Genomic DNA, 26,352 nt, shown 5'->3' on the forward strand with positions numbered 1-26,352 from the left:
GCACTCCCAGATCTGCCACTTATTTGCTTGACTGAGTTCTTTCCTCTCTTTAAGCCTCAATTTCCTCACCTGGAAAACAGGGATCTTAATACCTGTAGTATCCATTTCAGCAGGGGTTTTTACATGAGAAAATATACATGGAAATGCTTTCCTAATCATGCAACTGGCAGCCATGATTACCTGTTACTAGTGACCTGTTGAGAGGCTCACATGAGATCACAAATGTAAAGGACTATAAAGGACCTGGATTCAAATCCCACTTTGGATATTTATTAGTTGTGTAGCCCCAGCAAGTTTCCCTTGCCCTCAACTTCTCATCTGTAAAATGAACTAGATGGCCTTTAAGTACCTTTCTATGTTGAAATCTATGGTCTTATGCCTTTGTAAACCACAGAGGGCTACACCAATGTTATTTGTCATTATACAGTATTGTTATAAAGGTTTTCACATCTCCAAATTAAAACCTGCCTGGCCTGTGAAATGGAGAAATTCCTTAGGGTCCAGCATCCTCTGGATTCTAAGAGATCCATTCCCATCAGCAAGCTCAGGTAATTAAGACATCAGCTAGAACACAGCAGGAAATTTGCAAATCTGTGTTCTTAGGCACTTAATTCTCTCAGCCTCAGTGTGTTCATCTGTAAAAGGGCGCTGCATTTTGTAAAGTTTCCCAACTTAATGTTCTGTCACTATGATTTAAATATGTTGACTAAATTGATCAATGTCCTCAAATCCATCTAGTCCAACCTAAATCTCAAGGGTGGGTAGCTAAATGGCACTGCAGTAGATACAACACTGGGCTTGGAATTAGAAAGATTCACCTTCATGAATTCAAATCTGGTCTCAGACACTTATTAACTGTATGTCCCTGGGCAAGCAACTTCCCTGTCTGCCTCAGTTTCCTCATCTGTAAAATCAGCAGGAAAAACAAATGGCAAACCACTTCAGAATCTTTGCCAAGAAAACCACAAATGGGGTTAAAGAGCTGGACATGACTGAAATGACTGGACAACAAAAAATCTCAGGGGTTCTTGACCTAATGTCCCTGAATTGGTCTTTTAAAAATAAAAATAGAGTTGATACTCTATTTCAATATAATTAGCTTCCTCTGTAGTCTATGTATATTATATTATGCATTTACAAACATCACTGTGAGAAAGGCCTCATTTGACTGACTGCCAAAGAGGTCCAGGACACAAAAAAGGCTAAGAATCCCTGGTGTAATTGAACAGGAATTCCCTCTCCAGCATATGTACCAAGTGGTTATCTGGCCTATTCTTGAAGCCTCAACAGAAGGGAATTATAGCACTTTTCTAGGCAGTCCATTCCACTTTTGGACAGCTGGCTTTGTTGGGAAGTTTTGGCAGACATCAAGCCTAAATATGCTTCTGCCACTTTGCAGCTTCTATCTACTGTGCCTCTAAGGTCCAAAAGAACAAGTCTGATCCATCCTCCACTGGCAGCACTTTTTTTTTCTTTTTTTTCTTTTTTTGGCTAACTTTTCTGAGTTTTTCTTTTTTTTATTTTATAATAAGTTTTTATTGACAGAACCCATGCCAGGGTAATTTTTTTACAATATTATCCCTTGTACTTGCTTCTGTTCCAATTTTTCCCCTCCCTCCCTCCACCTTCTCCCCCAGATGGCAAGCAGTCCTTTACATGTTGAATAGGTTACAGTATATCCTACATAAAATATATGTGTGCGGAACCGAACAGTTCTTTTGATGCACAGGGAGAATTGGATTCAGAAGGTAAAAATAACCTGGGAAGAAAAACAAAAATGCAAACAGTTTACATTCATTTCCCAGTGTTCTTTCTTTGGGTGTTGCTGCTTCTGTCCATCATTTATCATTTGAAATGGAGTTAGGTCTCTTTGTCGAAGAGATCCACTTCCATCAGAATACATCCTCATACAGTATCATTGTTGAAGTGTATAATGATCTCCTGGTTCTGCTCATTTCACTCAGCATCAGTTCATGTCAGTCTCTCCAAGCCTCTCTGTATTCATCCTGCTAGTCATTTCTTACAGAACAATAATATTCCATAACATTCATATACCACCATTTACCCAACCATTCTCCAATTGATGGGCATCCATTCAATTTCCAGCTTCTAGCCACTACAAACAGGGCTGCCACAAACATTTTGGCACGTACAGGTCCCTTTCCCTTCTTTAGTATTTCTTTGGGGTAGAAGCCCAGAAGTAACACTGCTGGATCAAAGGGTATGCACAGTTTGATAACTTTTGGGGCATAAATCCAGAACACTGGCAGCACTTTTAATACGACTATGATGTCCGCCTCAGACTCTCACTCTCCAGACCAAATAGTCCTATTTTGCTTTAACTGAAAGAACATTGGACTTACAGAAAATATTCTAAGTCTTGGCTCTGTCATTTATTAGCTCTATTCCTCTAAGTTGCTCCCCATTCTAAACCTCAGCTTTTTCATCTGTAAAATGATGATAATACTTAGGTCTATTCTATCTCCCTGAGAGGGTTGCTGTGAACAAAATCTAGACTACTCTAAAAACATGACAGCTTAGAAAATTAAATAACGATGATGAAAGATGGGCTAGCCAATGTTGGAGGGGATGCAGAAAGACAAGTATACATACTCCTCCTCTACTGGTGAACTGGTGCAGCTCAACCATTCTGGAAAGGAACTCAGAATTATGTGAAGAAAGTAACCCAACTGTCTACAGCCTTTAATCTCACTGCTAGATACATACTGTCTAGGAGGTCAAAGAGAAAGAAAGGTCTCATGTACACCAAAATATGTATATCAATATTTTTTGGTAGTGGAAAAAGATCAGAAAGTCAATATCCATCAACTGGGGACTAGAAGAAGAATCTATAATTTGTGAATGTAACAGGATATAAGTGTGCTGGAAGAAATGATGAGGAAGAATTCAATAAAAAATTAAAAGGAACCGATTCAGAATGAAATAAATAGGAAGACAATATACAAAACAACTGTCACAATATAAATGGATAGAACAAAAATCACAAAACGAAACAATATGATTATAATGAAAGAGTGGTATGAAACGTTGCATGTACTGTCAGTATTTTGGTTAGTTCCATTGTTTTACTTTGCTTTGTTTCCAGTCTTTGTTTTAAGGGATGGCTCTCTCCATAGTGGCAGAGGGATAGATTTTTAAATAAATATGAAAAAATAAAATGTAGCAATGACTTTTTGAAAAAAAATACAGCTATTCTTCTGAAAGGCCTACTTTCAAGTAGTGGTGATTCAGTCCAACTCAACAGATACTTATTAAATGCCTATTATGCAAAAGGTGTTATGCTAGGTAGGCACCAATGGTCATAATGTACAGGATTTACAGCAGGAAGCTCTCAAATTGAGCTAGAAATCAAGGCAGCTAAACGGTCCAGTAGACCAGTGACAGACAGAACAGTAGACTTCAGAGGCAAGAAAACAACCTTGCCTCAGGTGCCAACTTAGTAAGACATTTAATGGCTCTGAGTCTCAGTTTCCTCATCCAAATGAGGGAGGTCGATGTGATGGCCTCCATGATCCTTTTCATCTCTAACTCAAAGTTCCTATAATTCTTAGCTTCTGAAGTTGCTTGCCAGCTCTGGGTCTATGATCCTATGTGTGACTTTAAACAAGTAATTTCACCTCCATGAACTTCAATATCCTTATTGTAAAAAGATATTGTTGGAGTAGGGGTCCCTTTCATTTTTAATGTGAGAAACAGTTAGGTGATGGCATGGATAATGAGTGGGACTTGGACTGACACTCACCAAACTGTGTGACATTGGACAGGTCATTTCCCCTCCCTGGGCCTCATTTCTTCTTCTGTAAAATAACATGATTGGACTCTATCACCTCCGAGCTCCCTTTTAACTCAAGACCTCTGAACTTCTGATCTTGGCACAGAGTCCAGAGCAGATTTCTTCACCCTCCTGCACAAAAGCCCTGGAGGTATAAAAAGCTCTGGCTTAGGAGTCTGTGCACCCAGGTTCAAAGCCTGCCTCTGCCCAGAATCCCTTGGGCAAGCTCCTGCTCTGGTCCTCAGTTTCCTTTTCTGTAAAAAGAGGGCCTCTCAGAGTTTTTCCAGTTCTAAACCCACGCTCCTTTCTCTTGAGTTCTTTATCTCCAGCTCCCAAAGCTCCTGGACACTCTAAATCTTCCCTAGCCACAATTTCCTTCCCATTAATCCCCTCCCGCCAAGGCTCTCCAACAACCTCCCAGTCAGCATCCCGAGTCACCACACCTCCTTCAGAATCTTCCCAGCACCCCAGAGATGGCTCCTGGACCCCATTGTCTTTTCAGGACAAACATCAGCATTTTAAAAGATCGATTTACATTGCAATTACTCCAACCTCAGCCAGGCTGATCCTCTCAATCCCCCCGGGATTTGGGGTCCGGGTGGCCCAGAGGGGGATGGGTGATTTGCTAGGATACATCCTACCAATCAGCAATTGCCTCAGACTGACCAAAGTGAGCTGCCTAGCCCAGAAAGAATGCGCAGCTGCAGCTCCAGACAGTGAAAGCATCTCCTTGGAAAATGGGCTTTGACACCAAGTTTACTCTCTTGCTCCTCCCCCACCTCTGGCTCTCTCCTGTCTGTTCCCTTCCCTCCCACTTTCTCCTCCCTCCAATTTTCTTTTTACTCTGTCATCAGTTCTCTCTTCCCCTCATTCTTCTATTTGTTTTTGCCCCAGTCTCCCAATCCCTCCTTGTCTTCATCTCTTTCCTCTCTCCCTCCTCTCTTTTCTATCGGTCTCTTTCTTTCTGTCTTTCTCTGTCTCTGTGTGTCTCTGTCTCTCTTCCTCTCTATCCCACCTCTCTTGTCTTTGTCTGTGTCTTTGTCCATCTGTCTTTCTCTCCCTCTCTCTTTCCTTTCTCTGTCTCTCTCTCACTGTCTCTCTCCACTTGTTCCCATCTGTCTCTGCCCCTCTCTCCCTCTCCCTCTCTCTTATCTCTCCCTTTTCTCTTTCTGTCTCTTGTCTTTGTCCATCTGTCTCTCTTTCTCTCCCTCTTTTCTTTCTCTGTCTCTGTGTCTCTATCTGTCTATTTCTCTCACTCTCTCTCCCCCTCTTTCCCATCTCTGTCTCTGTGTCTCTCTGTCTCTCTAACACACACACACACACACACACACACACACACACACACACACACACACACACCCAACACAGAGAGAGATTTCTATTCATTCTACCTACTTTTCTTGATGTCACAGAAAGTCTCCTTCAGGAGGAAGCAGATTTAAGCAAGCTTTTAATCCATTCATTTATTCACTGCTCCAATATGTATTGAGCCCTTACTAGTTCTCACAAGTCCAGCAAGACACGGGGAAGAAGAAAGAATGGAGTCTCCCTAAGCAGCTAGGGTGCGCACAGAGAGTGTTAAATATCATTATTTCCTTCGCCAAACGGTTATGGAGTACATGCTAGATGCAACTGTGAGTAGAGCAACTCTGACTTGAAGAGATTTCTACTTTGGAATAGCACCTCCCTCCCAGGTTGCTGTGAATCAAACAATCAGATGCTCTCAGATACTGAACTGGAAAGGCCCTCAAAGACCATCTATCCAACCCCTTCATTATGCAAATAGGGAAACTGAGGCCAAAGGAATGACAGGGACTAGGATCATGGAATCCTAGATCTCAAGGTAGAAGGGACTCAAGAGATCATCTATTCCACCACCTACTAACCTTCATATTACAAATAAAGAAACTGAGGCTGGAAGAGATAAAATGGCTTAGAATCAAAGCTCTAGAGTTGGATGGATCCCAAGATGTCATTCCTTTAGTTCACCTTCTCATTTTACAAATGAGAAAGCTGGAAACCAGAGGAAGAAATGACTCAGGGTATTACTTAGACGAGGCAGGATTTGAATCCCAGTCCTCTGGTTCCTTGCAGGGGACTTTCCTTAGGCCTCACAAATGTCAATGGCCAAATTGATTGTGATAACAAAAAACCAAAAAACAAATATATGTCCAAATCTTAAAGAACAGCAGGGTAAATCAGGATATAGAAACACAAAATATATTATTGTCCCATAAAGGATAAGGACTATGAAGTTTCCGGTGAAATGAGAGATTTGTGTGAAGCAGAACATTTGGCAAACTTTAAAACACTCCACGTTAGCAACTATTATTAGTATCATTGCCAAAAAGCTTTGTCCTATTTCCTCAAATACCAAAAGAAATAATATAGAGAGATGGCATGGGAATGAAAAGCCAGACTTCCACCGAGCCTAGCTTTCCTCCACTCATCGAAGCTCTGGCACTAATTCCAACCTCTGAATACCTGATGAGTAGTCATCTGCTTTCCACCTATCTATCACTCTTTTCTTGTATAAGGTCTAAACCAGTCTCTGTAGCTTCTATCTATGGTTTCCATCTCTACTCTCTGAGGTCAAACAGGACAAAGCAAATCTTTTATCCACGGGAGAATCCTACACATATCTGAAAACAGAAATTGTGTCCCAAGGTTCTCTTCTTTTTCTCTTGGCTAAAGTCCCAAGTTCCTTCAACTGATCCTTTTAAAATATGGATTCGAGACCCTTCACCATCCTGAAAACCTTCCCTGTACACTCTTCAGCTCATCAATAGCTTTCTTAGAATGCAGGATATGCCAGAAGTCTAGCCATAGTTGTGAACAGTGGGATTACTGCCTCCTTCCAAACAACTATGCCCCACAATGCAACCATGTGAGGTTTTCTGGCTGCTCTTATCCATACATTCAGGGCTCATGTGAACCTCAGGTTCATTAATAATAGTAATAGCTAACACTTAAATAGCATTTACTATGTGCAAGGCACCGTGCTAAGCACTTTATAATTATTATCTCATTTGATCTTCAAATGATCCTGAAAGATCAGTGCTATTTTTATCCCCATTTTACAGAAGAGAGGCTAAGTGGCTTGCCTGAGGCTCCATAGCTTGTGTTTAGGGCTAGATTTGTACTTGGATTTTCTTCATTGCACATCTAGTACTCTATTTACTGTTCCATCTAGTTACTCCCTTAGACATCTATATCATTTTCAGACCTCCTGCTATACTTCCACTGTCTTGTCCTGATAGTTAGTTGTTGTTCAGTGGTGTCTAGCTCTTTGTGACCCCATGGACCATAGCATACCAATACTGCCTGTGAAGTTTTCTTGACAAAGATACTGGAATAATTTGCCATTTCCTTCTCCAGTGGATTAAGGCAAATAGAGATGAAGGGACTTTCCTAAGATCACACAGCTAGCAAGTATCTGAGGCAGGCTTTGAACTCAGTTCTTCATGAGTCTGGGCCACCATTCTATCCACTGAGTCATCTAGTTGCCCCATAAAGTTGATTTCTTTACATTTATTCTGAGTCACATCCCACACAGTTTCACTGATACCTATAACATCAAATCTGCCATGTTGCATCAAGAAGGTTAGTTCACTTTCATTATTTGCTTATATATAAAAGTCAGTCATTTGTGCCTTAATAGTTGCTCCTTTCCAGAATATTGTCACCTGAATATTACCTATTCAGCTTCTTACATTGTAGGTACTTTCAATGGTACTTGGGTTGGCAGATATGCGTGGGTAGTTTTCTTCTCCCCTTCTCTTCCATCCCTTCTTCAATCTAAAGCTAACCTCTTTGGTGAGACATCATGACTCTAGAAAAATACTTTACTAGAACTTTACTAGACCTGAGCAAGAATCTATGTTTTAAGCAATGGTCCAAGAAAACCAAAACAATTTTCAGACAACATCTTAACTAGCTGGAACTTCTGGAAGCTTTTGTCCTCTGTGATCAACAGTGATGAAAGTACCAGCTATACCTTTAGTTTTTTGCTCAGGGTTTTAGAATCCTTAGCAATGCTTCCTGTGTTCCTTCTGGCAATATCATTTTGCAGAAGTTGTAGTTGTGTTTCATTCTGGAAGAGGACCATGACATCGGGGAGATGATGGCATGACATGTAAAGTAAATTGGATTGAATTGAGGGAGGCTGTGCAAGGTCACCTGCTCCACTTTCCCCTCCAGGGCCATCGGGATCCAGCAGCCACATATGGATCAGGATGACTGGAGATGGCCCTGGATGCAAAAGAAGATGCAAAGGACGCATTTTTAAGAATGATCAAAGTGGACCTTAGTCATCTTTCTTTGGGGAGACTCCCTCTTATATCCTGGATATATGATTTAAGCCCACAACAAATCTGAACCATTATTATCACATCAACTCTTGCAGAACAATCCCTCACTACAATCTACCTCTACTCTGATCTTATCATCATTCCCTGATGAATAAGTAGGCTGTCTTTCATAGTCTCCAAAAACAGTCTACTACTCACTTCTAAGTGCCCAGGGAAGCTTCTTCCTAGCCTCTGGATATAGGTCAATATGCCCCTCTACTACTTCCTTCAGGGCCTCCTTTCTTATTTTTTTTAAATGAAACCCTCCTTTTCTTAAGGTAGAGAAAGAGAGAAGGAAAGGACAGAATATTTCATTCTCCCTGAAAACCTAGAGTTTGGAGAGCTATTTTTCAAACCTTTTAACTTTTCTTTTTTTTTTTTTTAAACTTTTCTTTAAGGAGCAAGTCCAGCCTACACTTTGAACAAAAAAAAAACCCAAATTACTTAGTTGCAGCAACAAGGCAAATATTACACACTCTGGGCAGATCATTTCAAAGTTGTCTCCATACTTTCTGGACACACAATCTTCTGTCCTTCATTGTTCTCGGTAGGAGCTGTTTGGTTCACTGGTCTAGAGAACTACTGTGGCAACCTATGCATTCAAAAGTGCCAAGATGTAGTCTATGGAATAAGCTTTTTAGATAGCTGACAAATGGTTATACAGGCCTCTTGAATACCTCTCCACCTCACGAATCAGCCCATTCCACTTCTGTATAGGTCTAGTTGTTAGGCCATTTTTTCCTTGAATTAAAAGCTTCTTTTTGCAACTTTAACACATTGCTCCTAGTTCTACTAATCCCTCTCACACAACAGACTTTCTAATACTTGAAAGCAGCTATAACATCTCTCTTTGTAGTCAACAGCCTAGGAAAGTAATTGTGACATGTGACCTCCTCTAATGTTAGGAAAATTTTTATTTATCTTATCAAAGTCTAGATAGAAGACAAAACTTTTTTTTTTTAAACAGCAGACAGCAATGACAGAATAACATAAAAAATATTTGAATTAAATTTAGAAAGTGATTTAAAATCACCTACTCTCAAAGCTGTAAAGGATCTCAGAGTTCATTTAATCCAATTCTCAGCTAAAGAAAGCAATAATAATGACCCTTCACAATATCCCTGGATAAGCAACATTTGCTCATTTAAAAATATATATGTAACACACATGAGAATGTATATTTTGAAGGCTGAATATTTTTAATTATTTAAAATAGGAATCCTAAAGTTATTCCTAGGAGGCCAAAAAAATATGTTAAGTAAACACTGTAAAATCTTTAGTAATATATTTTCATTCATTCAACAAATATTCATTAATATGCAAAGCACAATTAACTCTAGTTCAAGAAATCACAAAAACGGCAGAATCTCATAATTAAAAGGGACTTCAGAAGTCATGTAATGCAACTGATACCTGAACAGGAATCCCTTCCTTTAATTTTTTTTTAATTCCTATGAGTAGAATCATAAGCTATAGGGCCGGAAGGGCTTTTGAAGATCATCGGAAGCCTAGAGAGGGAAAATAACTTTTTTACGATCTCACAAACAATAAATAACAGAACTAGAAATTCAACCTACGTCTTATGTCTCAAAATCCATGGTGACCTGGAGGAAGACCTGAGTTCAAGGCTGACCTAAGATTAACTTCATCTCAATTTCCTCATCTGTAAAATGGAAATAACAATAGTACCTTCCTATCAGGGTTTTTGCGAGGATCAAATGAGATAATACTTGTAAAGCACTTTGTAAAACTTAAAGCACCATATACATGCTTTATTGTTCTTATCATTCATTCATTTCAGTTGCATTCAACTTTTTAAGACCCCATTTGGCATTTTCTTGGCAAAGATCCTAGAGTAGTTTGCCATTCCTTCTCCAACTCATTTTATAGATGAGGAAACTGAGGCAACAGGCATAAGTGACTTGCCCGAGGTCACTAAGCCAGTAAGTGTCTGAGGCCAGATTTTAACTTGTCATCCTGACTCCAGGCCCAGTTCTCTATCCACTGTGGCATCTAGCTGCCCATTTATACATGCTACCTATTATTATAATTGGTTATTATGAGCTCCTTCAGGGAAGGGACTGTCATTTTGCCTCCTTTGCATCCCCCTTGCTTACTATAGTTCCTGGCACATAGCAGGCACTTCTATAACATTGACTGATTGATCTGTTACATCCATCCTACCATATTTGTAGTTTCCTATTTAGAGATTTCTTCTAATTCCAATTTCAAAACAAGGTAAACTTGAATCAGGAGTGTGGTGTAGGGACAAGCTAAATGACATGTGGATAGAGCACTAGCCCTGGAGGCAATACACGTGTGATGTAGCAGAAAAAAAAGCTACACTTATCTTGAGCTACCTTAAGAGAGACATGAATTTCAGGAAGAAGGAAGGGATCATCCCATTGTACTTTTTTGTCATTGGACTTCATGGCCAATGTTTTGTGTCGAATTCTAGGCACCGTAGTTTAAGAAGGACATTGATCATTTAGATAGTGTACAGAGAAGGCCAACCAGGATAGTAGAGTGCTAGGATTGAAGTTTTTTGAGGATCAGTTAGCCAAAGGACCTGGGGATGCTTAGCCTAGAGAACAGAAGATTTCCTGGGGAACATGAAAGCTGTCTTCAAGAATTGGAAAGGCTGTATCACTTGGAAGAGGAATTCGCCTCGTTCTATTCGGCTTGAGAGGGAAGAACTAGGACCAGTAGGCTGATGTTACAAAGAGGCAAACAATGAGAATTGTCCAAAATTTGGATGGGCAGCCTCAGAAGGTGATGAGTTCCCCTACCTTGGTAGTCTTCATGTACAAATAGCATAACCACTTGTTTATTAGGTTGCAGTGGGGATGGCTTTCAAGTACAGGTTAGCCGAGATGGTTGCTGAGGTCCCTTATAAGGAAAATTCTGTCTTCTGTGATTAACCTGCAGCTGTTGGTTTGCCATTCATCCTCATCCTGTTATCTTTCAAAATATCTTAACTACAAGAAATCTCTTTATGGAAATACATTTCTACCCAAAATGAAGGTTCTAGTCCCAGTGCCATTAGAATGCCACTGAAAAAAAAGTCCTTTCCAGCATTTGGCAGAGAGGAATTGAATGCTGGGGATTTTCAATCATGGATGGTTTGTGAACCATGCTTAATCTGCTATCTGCACATGCTTATTAGAACTATTCACGCACTTGCTATAATCAACTTGTTTATATATTTACAAGTAATGACTTTCTGGTTATTATTTTAATTAAGCAACCCTTCATTCAGTATGATTCAGTCAACTAATGTAATTCCTTCTGATGGGGCAAACTAGCACTTACCACAGTCAAGGAAAAAACGGGTTGTTTGGTTGCCACAAGCTCCTCTATCAACTGAATGACCTATCAGAGTTAAATTGGGGGGAGGAAGGGAGATCACAAAAGCTCAGAGTTTCAAAAGGCCAGCTAGTCCAATCTAAATTTGAACAAGAGTCGAGTCTACAACAGATATCAAGCTTGATGGGTTATTCGGCTTTGACTTAAGGCCTTCCACTGATGGCAGTCCACCAAGCTGCCCCCTGCTCAAAAAGCTTCCTATAACCTCTCAAAAATACCAATGTCTTAAAGTCAGTCACAATCAAAATCCCATGTACCTATCCAAATTTACAAGATACGTAACTCCACCTTACTGCCCTCTCTGGTCTGTCCAGCCAAAGTGGTTTATTTGTTGCTCTTTGTACACATCATATCTTCCATTTCTAAGCCTTTTCCAAAGCTGGTGCCTTGCTCAGGGCCTCTCTTCTCACCCCAAACATATTCTCTTTTTACCTCTACCCCCATAGAATCTTCAGCTTTCTTCAAAGCTCACCTCAAGTCCCCGAAGGTATCACAGGAAAAGTAGAAAGGGACTAGACCTGGAGTCACAGACTCCAGTTTTAAATCCTTCTAATATTCCTTCACCTGTAGACTATGGCTGCGGAAAATTCACTTTGTAGACCTCAGCTTACACATTTGTAAGACTGGGAAGAAAGGTGATGACCTCTGGATAATTTCTGAGGTTCCTTTCAGCATTAAACTATGATTCTCTGATCCTAGACAAGGCCTTTCCTGATCTCCCCAGTTGCCAGTGACTCTCATCATATTACTTTGTATATAGCTGGCACAGATTTTTATCAATCAAATGAGTCCCAAGCACTTATTAACCACCTACTATGTACTGAGCACTAGGGCTACAATTACAAAGATTCCTAATAACAAATAATTACAAGTACAAATAATTGTAATAAAAATATTCATTATAATTACAAATACAATTCCTAATTGCAAAAAAGGTGCTTACATTCAAATGGGGAATGGAATAAGGACATATAAATGAATAAGCAGTGTAAAGTTCATACATACAAAAATACACATGAAACTGATAAACAAAGTAATTTGGGAGGGGGGGAAGATTGGTACTTGGAAACAATATGGAAAGGCTTCACATAGAAGATGGTACCTGAGCTGAATATTAACAGAAGACAAGTGATGGTGAAGAAGGAACTCAGTCCAGGCATGAGAGACAGCTGGCGCAAAGGCTCAAAGATGGAAGCTGTAATGTCATGTAAGAGGAACAAAGAGAAGGCCAATTTGACTGGATCACAAAATACAGTATGTGTAGGTATCAGGGAGGGGATGAAGGGCTGGAATGATGGGTTAGGGCCAGGTTGGGTAGATTTTAAAAGTTAAACACTGGAGCTTACCTTTTATCTTAGAAGCAATAAGGAACTGGTTAAGTAGGGAAGTCACGTGGTCAGATCTTCCACTTATGGAAAATCCTCTTGGCAACAGTGTGAAGGATAGACTGAACTGGGGAGAGACTTGAGACAAGAAGACCAATTAGGAGACCAAAGAAGTGATTAGGGACTGAAGTATAATGATAACTGAACGGGGGGAGACTGGGAAGGTAGAAATGGCAAGTTAGTGGATAGATATAGGGGCTGAGAAAGAGCAAGGACTTCTGAATAGTGCCAATATTACAGACTTGAGACACTCAAAGAATGACAGACAAAGGGAAGTTTGGAGGGGATGGAGTTGGGGAAAAGATAATGAGCTCTGTTCTGTCTTGGATGTGAGTTTAAAATGTCTCCAGGACATCCAATTTGAAATGCCCAGTAGATAACTGTCTGGAACTGAAGCTCACAGGAGAGACGAAGGCCAGATATAGAGATCTGGGAGTTATCTGCACTGAGGTGAGGTTTATATTTGTGGGAACTGATGAGGTAACCAAGAGTCAGCATATGGAAGAAGAAGAGAAGACCCAGCACAGAGCCTTGAAGAAGGTCCACAATTAGGGGAATGATAATGATGATGATTTACATTAAGACAGCACTTCAAAGTTTGCAGAGTGCTTCACATGCAACATCATTTGATCCTCACAACAACCTGAGGAGGTGGGTGTTCACATTATCCCTATTTCACAGGTAAGAAGAGTGAGGCACAAAGAGGTTCAATGACTTACCCGGATCACACAACTAAGAAGTGTTTGAGACCAAATATGAATGAAGAGCCAACAAAGGATCCTCTGACAGTCAGAATCAGGAGAGAATAATGAACTGAGTTCAAATCCTGCCTCAGAAATTTACTAAGTATATGACTGAACAAGTCATTTAATCTCTAATTATCTCAGTTTCCTCTTCAGTAAAATGAATATAATAATAGTACCTACCTCCCAAAGTTCTTTTAAGGATTAAATGAGATAAGCCATGTAAACTGTAAAATAACATGTAAATGCTTACTATTATTAATGCCACAAAAATCCAGAGAGACAGTATTAAGGAGGAAAGCACAGGAGATACAAGTTGAGAAGGATTATGGAAAGACCAATAAGATTAGGAGATGGCAGTTTCAGTTATCAAAAGTCAGATTGCAAAGGGTGGAAGAGCAAGGGAGGGACTTCCCAGGAGCCCCTCTGTCTGCCTCAGGTCTGTCTCCAGCCTGAGGCTCCTTCACTACAGGGACTTCTTAAGATTAGGGCACGTGATCTGTGGCCTTTCTGCTGGATCCAGGTTGCCCACATGTGCTCTGTCTTGCCTCAGGGCCTTCTCTGGTTGCCAGAGGCCTATCACCTTTCTCAGATGCCCCACCCTGAAATGCCAGCTCTTGATTCCCCTCCTCTCTCTCCCCAAACCATATTTTCCCCTGTCCTGCCAGCAGTGTTACTACTGGGCTTATATCCCAAAGAGATCTTAAAGAAAGGAAAGGGACCTGTAGGTGCAAGGTTTGTTGCAGGATTCTTTGTAGTGGTCAGAAACTGGAAACTGAGTGGATGCCCATCAGGTGGAGAATGGCCGAATAAATTGTGGCATATGAATGTTATGGAATATTATTGTTCTGTAAGAAATAACCAACAGGACGATTTCAGAGAGGCCTGGAGACATTACATGAACTGATACTGAGTGAAATGAGCAGGACCAGGAGATCATTATACACTTCAACAACAATACTTTATGATGATCAATTCTGATGGACGTGACCCTCTTCAACAATGAGGTGAACCAGATCAGTTCCAATTGAGCAGTAATGAATTAAACCAGCTACACCCGGCGAAAGAACTCTGGGAGATGACTATGAACCACCACAGAGAATTCCCAATCCCTCTGTTTTTGTCCACCTGCATTTTTTATTTCCTTCACAGGCTAATTGTACACTATCTCAAAGTCCAACTCTTTTTCTACAGCAAAATAACTGTTTGGACATGTATACTCATATTGTATTAAACTTCAACATATTTAACATGTATTGGTCAACCTGCCGTATGGGGGAAGGAAGGAAAAACTTGGAAAAGAAGGATTTGCAACTGTCAATGCTGAAAAATTACCAATGCATATGTCTTGTAAATAAAAAGCTATAATAATTATTTTAAAAAAAGGATCTGCTTCCCTCAACAGAAACCCTTCCCCTCACACCACTGACAGGTGGCCTGGACTCGTTCCTCAATACTTCCTCTTCCTCATACTCTCCCCACCTCAATGGTTCTGAACCCCCAGTCATCATTAGGAAAACCCCATTCAGAAAACTGTTCGGTTCTGCACACGTATATTGTATCCAGGATATACTGTAAGCTATTCAACATGTAAAGGACTGCTTGCCATCTGGGGGAGGGAGTGGAGGAAGGGAGGGGAAAAATCGGAACAGAAGAAAGTGCAAGGGATAATGTTATAAAAAATTACCCTGGCATGAGTTCTATCAATAAAAAGTTATTTAGCACTGCTTTCTTACTTTTATTCCCCTGATGCCTGGCCCCAAATATTCCTCTCCAAATCCCACTCACACATCTACTGTCCTCTCTGGAATGCCTGCTCCATAAGTGACAGATTTGCTTTCATCCTTTGCCTTTGCCTTACCACCCCCTCCATATTCTAGCTGTCATCAAGACCTGCCTCCCTCCTAATGACACAACATCCCTGGCCATTCTTTCTAGCACTAGCTGCTTTTTACTAATACCCACACCATCCCCTCCCCTCTCAACTTACTAGTTATGGAGTGAAGGTCAGAAGTCTCCTTGCTTCTTGTTGCCATTTCCAGACTCTTTCTTGAAAGTCAATCGCCTTAAAAAAAAACACAAAGTCAATTAACTCTCCTCCTTCATTAATTAAGTAATGATTAAATTTATTATCTGGTCAAGATTCTAATGTTATCTACTGATATCCAAAATACTTCCCCCTTCCTTATTCAGTGTCTGTCTCAGTCTTTTTCTTCCACCCAGCTCCTACCCTCATACTAGGGGAATTATTAATAGGAATATTAATATCCTCTCAAATACCCTAACTTCATTCCTCAATCTCTCCATCTCTCATGACCTATTCCTTCACCTCTCTTCAGCTTCTACACAGAGTTAGATGGCCATACTCTTAATCTTGCCGTCAGCCATGCGTTGGATTTTCATGTTCTTGAACTCTGAAATTTCTTTATCTGATCCCGATCTTTTATCATCTCATTATTTCCATTGACTTATAAGCCCTACCTGTTGTTTGTCCTCACTGTGACCTCCTATCCTTCCACCTCTCAGTTCTGTCCCAGGCCTTCACTCCTATACTGACAACATTATCCTCCGTTCCCTCTCTCAATCCTTTGGTGAATCATGTCAGCCCTAAACTATTCTCTACACTTCAATCCCTTGCCTCCTTGTCCTATCACTTCAAATCACGCCTCACCAAGCCCCAGCCTCGAATCACCGCACAACAGAGCTGGAGAAAACTTATCAGGTCTATGACAAATTTATGTTATATAAATCTCAAATGGATCTTTACTGTGGCAAAGCAATCCTGTTATAACTCCCTATTCAAATCACCAACTCACCATAGTGGCTGTTCCAAAACTTTTCATCCCTTCTCAAACCTGCCATGATATTTCCCCCTTCTCCCATTCAGCTAAATACCCACCCTCTTCTTTTTCTTTTTTTTGCTGAGACAATTGGGATTAAGTGACTTGCCCCAGGTCACATAGTTAGGAAATGTTAATTGTCTGATATCAGATTTGAACTCGGGTCTTCCTGACTTCAGGGCTGGGGCTCTATTCACTGTGCCACCACCTAGCTGCCCCCTACAGCCTCCTCTTTCATCGAAAAGAAAATGGAATCTGTTTGCTGAGAGCACCATCTTCTCTTTCTCTTGTCTCATATTAGTCAAATGCCTTCAATGCTGTCTCACATGAAGAGGTGACTCTTCTTTTTGCCACCACAAAGTCTCCACATGTTGATCCCATTCCATCCTGTCTTCTCCAACAAATCATCTTTACTCTTTTATTCATCTTTAATCTCTCATTAACCACTGGCTCCTTTCTTGCTGCTTCTATAACTGCTAGAGCTAATTCTCCCTCTTCCTTAAGGGAAACCTCTGAGGTTTCCAGCCTTATAACATACTCTAGAGTCCAAGCATAACGACCTACTAGCTGTTCCTCACACACAACATTCCATCTCACGTCTCTTTGCTTCTGCACTGTCTAGTCTCATGCCAGAATACTCTCCCTCCCTAATTCTGCCTTTTGGAATCCCTGGTTTTCTTCAAAATACAAGTCATGTGTCCCTTTTTTTCATGGAGCTTTTCTTAGTGGCTCCCAACTCCCCCTTCAGAGTCAGCATGTATCCGCTTCAAATGCTTTTTTGTATATGCCTATTGATGTACTCCCCATAATAACATAAGCTTCTTGAGGGCAGGGATAGTTTTGTTTTTCTGTATATTCTATATACTTTTGTACATCCTACATCTACCCAGCAGGCATATGGTAGGTATCTGAGAAATGCCAACTAATTGGCTGAGACAGCCTAGTGACTTTGGGAAAGTTCAGATCGCTAAAAAGGCTTTCCTTATACTATGCTCAAATTTATTTCTCTAGCTTCTACACACTGGCTCCTAATCCTACTCCCTGAGACCAAACAGAACAAGGGTAACTCTTCATCCACAAAATGGTCCCTCCAATGGAATATAAGGGTATCTTATAAACTGAGTATTCATGATTTAAGTCCCTGGAATAACAAGGTAGCATTTTGGTTTTATAAGAAGCTATGATTTCATTGGCATAAGGAATTCCTAGTGAGGAAATTTCCTGTTATCTTAGCCAATCTGAGAGGCGTATAATACTACCTTAGAGTTGTCTTAATTTTTTTCTTGCACAACATGACAAATACGGAAACATGTTTAAAAGTATTGTAAAAACCTATATAAAAATAACATCAGATTACTTGCTGTCTTGGGGAGGGAGAGAAAAAGAGAGGGAAAAAGAAAAGAAGATTTGGAACTCAAATTAATACAGGGGCAAACGTTGAAAACTATATTCACATGTATTTGGAAAAATAAAATACTACTGAAGAAAAAAAAATATTGAGAGGTTCTTGGGAAAACTTAAGAAGCCATCAAAAAGGTTTAGAACAAAATCCCTTTTAATACCACAGAGGGCAAGTATAAAGTGAAGGATGCTGTCTTATGCTGTCACACAATTGGGTGAGAAACATTACGCCTCTGAAACGTCCGAGGCAGCTGTTGGTACAACAGATAGTGCATTGGACCTGAAGTCAAGAAGGCTTGAGTTCAAATCTATCTTCAGATGTTTACTGGCTATATGATCGTAGGCAAACCTCTATACACCTCAGTTTCCTCAATTGAAAATTTAGATGTCTGGCACACAGTAGGCACTCTATATTTATTTTCTTAACTTCCTCCTCCATTATACCTAAAAGTGACATCATTCATTTTTTGTCTATTTTAAAAACTGCACACAGCTGTAATTATAACCTAAATTGTATCATCTATAAGCTTTTAAAACTTATTTTTCATACTCCCTAGTTTCATTCCACAAAATATATTCCAAATCAAACCTTTCTTTTACAATATTTATCATGAAAGGTTGGCGATCATTTAAAATTGATCTTCTGGGGCCTTTTTCTCTGGTGCAATGTTCAGATAATGATGACCTCCAACTCAAAGACAACTATCATTCCCCTCTACCATATCCTCTTTTCCAAATTAAACAGTCCCAGTTGTTTCTACTAATTCTTCTTACATGGCATGATTTCAAGCCCTTGGCCATCATGCTCACCCTCATTCATATCCCTAAGAAAGTCTAGAAATTACACCTGACCCATGGGTAACTTTCCAAGCTCTGCCTAAAAATAACCCCAATGAAGAAATTCAGCCAGGGTAAGAGTTATAGCAGTGAGATGGGGGAGGGAAGGCAGGAGCTGGTCTATTTTTAGAAAAACATAGAAAATTTTTTTTCTTGAAAGTATTATTTTTGAAAACCCTCACAATTTCTGTCCATGATATTGTTGAAAATCCTGGTAAACACGTCACCCAACATGCATAATTTTCAATATCAACATTTTTCCATTCTCCCCATGAAAGTTGCCTTTGATTGCTCTCTCTCTTCATTTCTTTAGCTCTACTACTTCTTCCTTATATGACCTTGGAAAAGTCATTTTCCTTCTCTGCTTCCCACCAACTCAAGTTATAAAACAGAACATTAGGCTAAGTGATCTTTAAGGCCCTTAACAACTCTGATATTCTATGATTCCATTTGTGAGATGGTGAACCAGAAGTGAAATATGGAAGTTCAAAGGCATTCATCTAATTCAAGACAGTATCACCAGAAGAGTAAGTCTTGCCTCATAGCCTGATGTCTATTTGATCAGCATCTGGAAATTTCAAAATTCAAATCCAAGCAGGAACTGATCTCGAGTTTTATGAAAGTATAATTTGACCCTGACACAAAATGGTTTTGTGTTTTCCCTATTCAATGAAGAGAAAGCTTCTTAGAGTAGACTCAGAAGGGGAAAATCAAGGAAGTAAATTATGCCCCCTGCTTCCTCTCCATCTCTTAAGCCCTCCAAAAACAAAACCAAATCACCAACAACAATGTAATAGGTCTCCTTTCAAAAATAGAATAGCAGAAAAGTTTAAAAAAATAAAAGAACAACAGCCTCTGAGGAAAAGGTGAAGAGTAAATTTCAAACAAGGACTGTTCCCACTGCTAGCTTTTTGGTGTAAGAGTTGAATATTCCCTTTCAAATGGTTTCTTAGCCTTTGAAGTTAACAACACCACTAGAAGAGAAAAATTCACACTTTCAATGGTAAGTTTGGGCTTGAAATGTTTTTGGCCACTGTTTGTAGTGGCTAGAAACTGGAAAATGAATGGATGCCCATCAATTGGAGAATGGCTGGGTAAATTGTGGCATATGAATGTTATGGAATATTATTGATCTGTAAGAAATGACCAGCAGGATGAATACAGAGAGGACTGGCGAGACTTACATGAACTGATGCTAAGTGAAATGAGCAGAGCCAGGAGATCATTATACACTTCAACAACGATATTGTGTGAGGACATATTTTGATGGAAGTGGATTTCTTTGACAAAGAGACCTGAGTTTCAATGGATAAATGACGGACAAAAGCAGCTACACCCAAAGAAAGAACACTGGGAAACGAATGTGAACTATCTGCATTTTTGTTTTTCTTCCCGGGTTATTTATACCTTCTGAATCCAATTCTCCCTATGCAACAAGAGAACTGTTCGGTTCTGCAAACATATATTGTATCTAGGATATACTGCAACATATCCAACATATAAAGGACTGCTTGCCATCTAGGGGAGGGGGTGGAGGGAGGGAGGGAAAAAAAATCGGAACAGAAACGAGTGTCAATATAAAGTAATTATTAAATAAAAATTAAAAAAAAAAAAGAAATGTTTTTGGCCAGATCCAAGGTCAACTACTCCTGTTCCATTGATGGTGGAGATGGTGAGATCTCGGCAATGGAAAGTCACTGTTAGAAAGTAATCTTGTTCGGCTCTGATATTTTGTAAATGGAAACATTTTAAATCCTTCTATGGGATGAACTATTACCAAAAGATACTATGCTCATCACTTTAAGAAAAGCATTGTGTAAAACTTTCATGAACTATTATGTTGTTAGAAAGCTTCTAGAGGATCCTGTGATTTAGTGTAACCTAACTTTAAAGTATATGTAGACAAATGAACCCACAAGAGAAAGGAAAGGTGATTAATAAAAGAATGTTTGCTCCATTGAATGCGTTTAAAAGGATTCCATCTGCAAAACATTGATTTAGATATATTTTTCAGGAATACATCTGCAGCTTAAATAATGCAAAGCCTGAATTGACATACATTAACAGGTTTAGAGTGAAATGTAATAAGGGCACTTTATTGGGCTCCCATCCCGGCCGAGCTAAAAACTTCTAAATTCTAAACTAGGTTTTCATTAGGCTAAAAGAACAGGCAAGATATAGATAGGGTTAGGGGTGTGTGTGTGTGTGTGTGTGTGTGTAATATTCAGATCAGCTAGATGGCATAGTGAATAAAGTGCCAGGCCAAGAGTCAAGAAGAATCATTTTTCATGAGTTCAAATGTAGCCTCAGACAATTATTAACTATATGATTCTAGACAAGCCACTGTTGAGCTCAGTTCCATAACCTGGAGAAGGAAATGACAAATCACTCCAGTATCATTGCTAAGAAAAGCCCAAATGGGGTCAGTCACAAAGCACCAGACATGACTGAATACAACTGAACAAATCTGTGAGTGGATGTTCCTTCATGCTCTAGTATAGAGAGAGCAGGGTGACTACCTCTTTCTACACAGCTAGATCAAAGATGGTACGGACCCTTAGGGACATCATGGGCATCATCGCTCAGAGTAATTGAAGCTCTCTCCTGTGTGGATCAGAGCTGAAGAGCCTTTGTCTCTGATCTCCTCACCTAGCTTTCAGTAGTCATCAACTAATCTAGCAGTCTGCCGACCCCTGTCCTGCACTGGGCATGACCATTTCCACACACGCTGCTGCCTTCTCTACCTTCACTCCCAACACCTTCTACCACAGGCATATTGGGAACTTTAATTAGACCCATCTGTGAGGCCCAGAGCCTCACAGAAAATGTAATTCTTACCCTTTGATCTGCCCAACTTAAATATCTATGTTTTCTGGACAGATAAAGGCATTGTGGCTATTAGACGATCCCTTATAAGCTTTTTTGAGGAAATTTTGAAGAGTTTTCAACATTTCAGTGCAAGGCAGTTCCATTCAATAAGCATTTATTAAATACCTACTATGTGAAAATTTTTAGATAAATTAAAAGCATAAAAGCTCCTGCCATAAAGGCAGAGTTTCCTTTCCTAGTGCCCAGAATACTCGGCCTGCTCCATGCCTTTCTTGGCAGCACAGGTGCCCTGAGGAGCCAGAACACAAGGCTTCCACAACAAATACTGAGACCAGAGTTAAAATCTTGAGAAAAGACTATGATGTTGAGAGCAAACCAAGAACACTCCATTCAGCTTTCTTCATCAGCAAGCCTCCTCCAATCCAATGACCAATTGCCTAGACTCATTTCCCAATAGTCAGCAAATTCCCATCCTATAATACCAAATCTCTCTGAAGTTCACTCTATCTAAATAGGTTGTCTAATACAGATCCTGGTGGCCATCCCCAAGATCTCGCCTTCTCAATGAATTCAATGCCTAAGCTTCCCTCTCTACATTAATTTCTGTTTTCCCAATTCTAACGCTAATCTTCAACATATATGTGGGTTTTCCCTCAAATGCCCTACCCTCTCAGTTCCTCAATCTATTCAACTCCTAAGACCTACTCCTTTACTCCATATAACCTCCATACAGTGGGAGTCCTGTTCTGAATCTTGTTGTCACCTACAACTCTTCCATTTCCATGAACAAGAACTCTGAAATTTCTTTATCAGATCACAATTTCCTATCATTCCATCTCTCACTATACCTACCTCTCTTAAATTCATTGTCTTTATCATAATGGATCTTCAATCCCACTACCTCCTTAGTACTTTTTCAGGTCATCAGCCCTGCTCCAACCATACTCTATGCCCTTGCCAGTCTTGACCACCTAGTGAAACAATTCAACTTCATCCTATAAATATACTGTCCCTTCCTACCTTTCCAGTGTTCTTATACATTACATCCTTCCACATTCCCTAAAATCAAGCCATGTTGGCTACTTACTATCTGACAAGCCAATCTTTGGACTGGCTGTTCCTCACATTTGGAATGTATTCCTCCTCTTAGTAATTCCTGGTTATTTTCTTTTTTTTTTTAATTTTTGTCATTACATGTACGTTTCAATCTGTTTTCCCTCCTTCCCTCCCAACCCTGAGCTAGAGCTTTAACACATTTTAACATATTTAACATAGATGTAGATATAAATACAGATATAAATGTAGATATAAATATTGAGACATAGATATGTGTGGGTGAAACTGAAACCATACATCACATAGATCCATATATCAGTTCTTCCTTTGGAGGTGGATAGCATCTCCTTCTTTGTAACTGATTTGAATATTCACATTACTCAGAATGTACTAGTCATGCACAGTTATTCTTCAAACACTATTGCTATTACTGTACACAATATTCTCTTGGTTCTGCTCATCTTACTCTGCCTTATTTCATGGAAGTCTTTCCATGTTTTCCTAAAACCAACTGCTCGTCATTTTTCATAGCACAGTAGAATTCCATCACAATCATATGCCACCACTTATTCAGTTGTTCCCTAATTGATGGGCATCCCCTCAATTTCCAGTTCTTTGCTACCACAAAGAACTGCTATAAATATTTTAGAACATAAACATTAATTTCCATTTTGCCTGCCATATTTAAGCTATGAGGCCTTTACCCTAAAAACTGTTCATAAAATTTGCTCCCCCCAATTTTCTGCTTTCCTTCTAATCTTGGCTACATTGGTTTTATTTGTACAAATCCTTTTAATTTAATGTAATGAAAATTATCCATTCTGCATCCTATAATGCTCTCTTATCTTTTGTTTATTCACAAATTTTCCCCCTATCCATAAATTTGATGAGTAGTAACTGCTCTCTTTCTCTTTTACAGATATAACCATTTAGAGAGATAAATTTTCAGCTGCTTACTACTTTTGCTGTATCCCATAAGTTTTGATATATTGTCTTATTATCATTGTCTTTAATAAAATTATGCATTATTTCTATTTCTTATTCTTTAACACACTCATTCTGTAAGATTAGTTTAGGCTCTAATGAAGTTTGAATCTGTTTCCATGATCCCTTATTAAATGTAGTTTTTATTACATTGTGAGCTAAAAGAATGCATTTAGTACTTCTACTATTCTGCATTTGAATACAAAGTTTTATGGCCTAATATATTATCAATTTTTGCTGACAAAAAAAGCTATCTGCCTTTCTATTCCGATTCAATTTTGTTCTGATGTCTATAACATGTCACTTATCTAAAATCTATTAATCTCATTGATTTCTTATTTATTTTTTAGTTATACATAATTAGTTCTGAGAGGGGATGGTTGAAATCTCTCACGATTATATTTTTGCTGTTTATTTCCATCTGTAATTTACTTACTTTTCCTTTAAAAATTCGAATACTATAGTATCTGATGCATATTTGCTTAGTATTGATAGTAGTTTATTAATAACTTTTAGCATAATATAGTTTCCCTGATTATCTCTTTTACTTATATCTATTTTAGCTTTAATTTTGTCTGATACCTTGATTGCTATGCCTGCTTTTTTTTAAACATCAGCTAAAGCACAATAAATTCTGCTCCAGCCCTTTATTTCTACTTTATATTTCTCTCTCATTTTTAAAAAAATGTATCTTGTAGACAACTAATTGTTAGGTTCTGATTTCTGATCCATAGTTATAATTACTAGTTATGTTTTTTTTCTTCATCCTATTTTTCTTCACTGTTTATCCTTCTCTCTTTTTTAACCTCTCTCTCCTCAGATATCTAATTTACTTCTGACCACTGACTCCCTAACCAGCACACCCTTCTAAAAGTTGCCCTCCCTTATCCTATTCCCTTGTATTCTTATTTCTTTGCCAGTTAAGAAGTCTTTTATATCCTACTAAAATGTGTGTTTTAATTCTTCCTTAAACCAGTCCCAATGAGAATAAGGTTCCTGTACTACCCGCCATCCATTCTTATCTTCCTCTCCACTGTAACTTCTTCTATTCATGTCTCTTTTCTATAAGATAATTTATTCCATTGTACGTTTCCCTACCCAGTTTTATTTTTAAGGATCATCCTATCATAGTTAACTCAACCCTGAGCCTTCTATCTATATCCTACTCTAGCTATTGTAGTCATGATAACACTGAATTATAAATATCACTTTCCCATACAAGAAGTAAACAGTTTAACCTTATTAAATCCATTATAAGAAGTTATTCATGTTTACCTGTGTATATTTCTCCTGGTTCTTCTAAGTCAAATTTTCTGCTCACTTCCGGTCCTTTCCTCAGGAATACCTGAAAGGATTTTAGTTCATTAAATATCTCCTTTTCCTCTTGTATGATTACAGTCCGCCAGCTTCTTTGCTCTTAGGAACAGTATATTCCACACCCTTTAGCCTTTTCATGTAGAAGCTGCTAAATTTTGTGTTATCCTGACTATCGCTTCATGATATTTAAATTAATTCTTTCTACTTGCTTTTATAATTTCTCCTTGACCTGGGAACTTTGAGACTTAGAATGGTTCTCTGCATTTTCATTTTGGATTCTCTTTCAGACAGTGATAGCTAAGTTTTTTTCAATTTCTATTTTACCCCCTAGTTCTAGAACTTCAGGGCAATTTTCCTTAATAATTTCTTTGGCGTCTAAAGCTTTGTTGTTTGTTTGGTTTTTTTAAGATCATCATTTTCAGGTAGTACAACAATTCTTATATCATCTTTCCTCACTCTGTTTTCCAGGTCAACTGTTTTCCTAAAGGGATGTTTTACACCCTCTTCTATTTTTTTCATTCTTTCCATTTTGTTTTATTATTCCTCACTGTCTTATGAAGACATGAGTTTGCCCTAGTCCAATCCTAATTTTTAAGGATTTCTTTTCTTTGATAAGTTTTTGGAGCCCTTTTTCCAATTGGTTACCTTTCTTTTTATAATTTTCTTGCATTACTCATTTCTTTTCCCGTTTCTATCCCTTAATCTCTCTTATCTGACTTTTAAAGTCCTCTTTAACCTCTTCCAAGAACTCGTTTGGGGCTTGTGGCCGTTGGGACCTTGATCTTCTCTATCACCACAGGAGCATTCTATGGTCTGGTTCTTTCTCTGTTTTTTATTCCTTTTTTGAAAGTTCTTTTTCTTAGCTGTTACCTTTATGGTGGAGTTGGGCTCTGCTGCTGGGGCGTGGGAGACAACGGCTCAGCCTTCGGGTTTCTCGTGCCGTTGCTTTCTGAACTCTACCTGGGAGCCTTTGACCCCCTGGCTCTTCCAGTGTTCTCTATTCCAAGGCCAGGCGCTCTTCAGGTTTACTCCTCCTCCTAAAAGTGACCCCAGGTATTCCGTGCCCCAACCCAGCCGGAAGTACCACAATTATGGCAAACCTTTTTGTTCCTCTTGCTCCTTTGGGGCCCTCAGGAGGCTGCGAACCTCAGTCCTGCCCTCTGCCCCGGAACTGAAAGCCTAGACTCAGGGGCAAAGCGTCAACAACCAGAAGAGCCCTACCCCTCTACCACTACACTCAGGCGCATGCTCACTGCTTCTTCTCACCCGTTGGCACCTGGGGCCACATCCCGCTGCAGCTGAGGGCCTGCACCATCTTCCCCTGCTCAGCCACCCCGCGGCTCCACACTGTCCAAAGAGTGAAAGCTCCCAAAGCTGAGGCTACTGCCTACCCAACTGCCCTCAGGGTTTGCTGTTTGTTGATTCGTGGAAACTGCCCGGAGGTGTCTGCTC

The 26,352-nt window shown here is 39.4% G+C and overlaps 1 long non-coding RNA gene across 1 annotated transcript in view; it reads right to left on the reverse strand.

Moving 5' to 3' along the window:
- The window catches only part of LOC127542716 (uncharacterized), a 44,303-nt gene extending 18,212 nt beyond the window's left edge, over positions 1-26,091 (reverse strand). Inside the window, exons 1-3 of the long non-coding RNA XR_007948796.1 lie at positions 25,771-26,091; positions 24,859-24,928; positions 15,627-15,701 (exon numbers count right to left, since the gene is read on the reverse strand). This is a non-coding gene — a long non-coding RNA (uncharacterized LOC127542716). The remainder of the gene's footprint in view (positions 1-15,626; positions 15,702-24,858; positions 24,929-25,770) is intronic.
- Between the last annotated feature and the right edge of the window lie 261 nt (positions 26,092-26,352).

Source organism: Antechinus flavipes, chromosome X (assembly GCF_016432865.1).
Source record: "Antechinus flavipes isolate AdamAnt ecotype Samford, QLD, Australia chromosome X, AdamAnt_v2, whole genome shotgun sequence".
Classification (NCBI taxonomy): domain Eukaryota; kingdom Metazoa; phylum Chordata; class Mammalia; order Dasyuromorphia; family Dasyuridae; genus Antechinus; species Antechinus flavipes.